This window comes from Otolemur garnettii, unplaced genomic scaffold, assembly GCF_000181295.1.
Source record: "Otolemur garnettii isolate 467f Iridium unplaced genomic scaffold, OtoGar3 scaffold00009, whole genome shotgun sequence".
Lineage (NCBI taxonomy): Eukaryota > Metazoa > Chordata > Mammalia > Primates > Galagidae > Otolemur > Otolemur garnettii.
Genome location: NW_003852404.1, coordinates 3,249,652 through 3,252,276, shown reverse-complemented (window position 1 = coordinate 3,252,276; position 2,625 = coordinate 3,249,652).

Below are 2,625 nucleotides of genomic sequence, written 5' to 3'. Positions count from 1 at the left end.
GGCGCCGAGCCAGAACTCTGCAACTTAATGGAAGGCATGGCGTTTGGTCTCAAAGGACGGCCAGAGGCTGACAAGAGCTGAGGAGCTTCCACACAATAAGTCAAGAGGCAGAGGACAAGGCCACTACTCCTAAGCAATCTTCTATTTGCTCGTGACTTCCCATCTGCGGCACAGACTCTCTCAGACCCCAATATTCAACCAGGATGTCCCACAGAACCTCAAGCTCAACAGCCCCCAAATTCTTCCTCATCCCTATTTCCCCTCCCAGCTCAGCTGGTGAATCTTCGTTACCCCAGTTGGTCAAGTTGCAAACCCAGGGGTCATTTGCCTCTTTCCCCTCAACTTTCTATCCCGTCAAGGCCTCCCAGACAAGTATTCATCAAGCTCTAGCAATTTCCTGTGCAAAGATGACACGCAAATTAGTGAAGCGTTCCATATTTTTTGTTCAAAGACACTTTTTAAAATAGGGTCATTTTAGGCCCTTTGACTCAGTTGATTTTGGAAATAATTTTGTTCAAAACTGTACAGAGCTGCTTTAGAAGTTGACACATTTCCTTATCCATTTTTAAAAACCTAATTACAATTTAATACAGAAATGAGAAGAAAAAAAAAGATCTAGCAATTTACATCACAACCATTGGGATGGCTGTTAACCAAAATCCCAGAAAATAACAAGCATTGCTGAAGATGTAGAGGAACTGGAACCCATGTGCCCTCTTGGTGGGGATGGAACAGGGGGCAGCCACTGTGAAATCCAGTGTGGAGGTTCCTCGGGAGACTAAACAGAATCATCCTATGATCTAGCAATTTCACTTCGGAGTAAATACCTCAAAGAAGCGAAATCAGGGACTTAACACAGATATGGGTACATTGTGTTCACAGCAGCACTATTCACAATAGCCAAAGGTGGCAGCAACCTAAATGTCCTACTGATGGATAAATGGGGAAGCAAAATGTGGTATATACCACACAGTGGGATTTTGTTTAGCCTAAAGAAGGAAATTCTGACACATGCTACAACACGATGGATGAACCCGGAGGACATTATGCTAAGTGAAATAAGCCAGACAAAAGGACACATATTGAATAATTCCGCTTACACGAGGGACCTAGGGGTAAACTAATTAGAGACAAAACAGAAAGGTGCTGCCGGGAGATGGGAAAGGGGGGAATGGAGAGTTAGCTTCTCATGAGTACAGAGTTTGTGAAAAAGTTCTGGAGACGGATGGTAGCGATGGTTACACAACAGTATAAATGGACTTAATGCCACGTTAAGTGTACATTACAAAGGATTGAAATGGTATGCTTTATTTTGCCACAGTAAAAAAGGAGATCTAGCAATTTTGCTTCCTAAATTATCTTAGATCCATTCCTCGTTTCCTTCACAGCAGCTGAGTCTCGGAGCAAACTATAGAACCTCCCTCCCAGGGTCCCTCCTCTTCCTCCGGGAAGTTCTTCCTGATTGCTCCGCCCAGCAGCATCCACCTCCTGGGAGCTCAGTCTCTCGTCACCCATTGTGGGCGACATGTTAGCGTTTGATTGTTCCTTGTTTTCAATTCTGTAATGAAAATGAGTCTTGCCTCCCTGACTGGAGCTGGTGAAAAAGCTCCTCGGTTGCAAGGAGCCTCTCTTCTCCTGCTCCCTAGAAGAAGGGCAGGAGTGGACAGCTAGTGGGCAACCTTGCGCCTGTCACGTGCCTTCATTCCGCCTGACAACTCTGACATGCGCCCTGTCATTTCCATTTTACAGGTGAGGAGGCCGCGGCTGGGACGGTCGAGGGCTGGAGTCAGGCAGCGAGCGTGCCAGTGGGGAGTGAGGGTTTGAGCCCAGGCCGGTCAGACTCCCCAGCTTGTGCTCTGCTCTGGGCCCAGGCTGGGCCTGAGAAAGACTTGCTGGGTTGGACTGGGCTGAGTGAGCACCCGCCCAGTGCTTGTCTCTGCACATGTGGCAGTGTTTGATTTTTCCAGCAAACTCCAGCACATGCAAGTTGGAGGCGGCATCGAAGGGAAACAACTCATGTTGGTCCTGGCTCTGGGTCTGGGGAAGCATCCAGGGCCGTGGGGGCCTGGCAGGGAGCTAGGCAGCAGTGGGGGCCGTAGGCGAGTCTCCCTGGTCATCCCAAGAAGCCCTTGGCTGTGACCTGTGACGGCTGCTGAAAGTCCTGGCCCTCCCTGCAGTAACAGCTCCTCACATTTTCCGGGACTGTGTTTGAGAGTGCATGTGATGGAGAAGATCGGAGTTACTAAGATCACTGGTTGCTAAGATCTTGGGCAACTTCCATCAACTCTCCAGTTCTCATTTTCCTCATCTATGAAATGGGCAAGTAAGAAGGAGGCGCTCTTTCAGATTTCTGGGGGTGGATCCTTTACAAGGATGCCTGCGACAGTACCTTGGGGACAGAAAAAAAATCCCATGCTCTTTTGGGAACCTCTGCCATCTTCTCTAGGAGCCTCACAGTGTGGAGGTAAAGAAGGGCTAGTCCGAACTCACAGATAAAGACTCTGGCCATGGGCGCCTGTGGCTCAAGTGGCTAAGGCGCCAGCCACGTACACCCAAGGTGGGAGGTTCGAATCCAGCCCGGGCCGCCGAACAACAATGACGGGCTGCAACCAAAAAAAAAAAAAA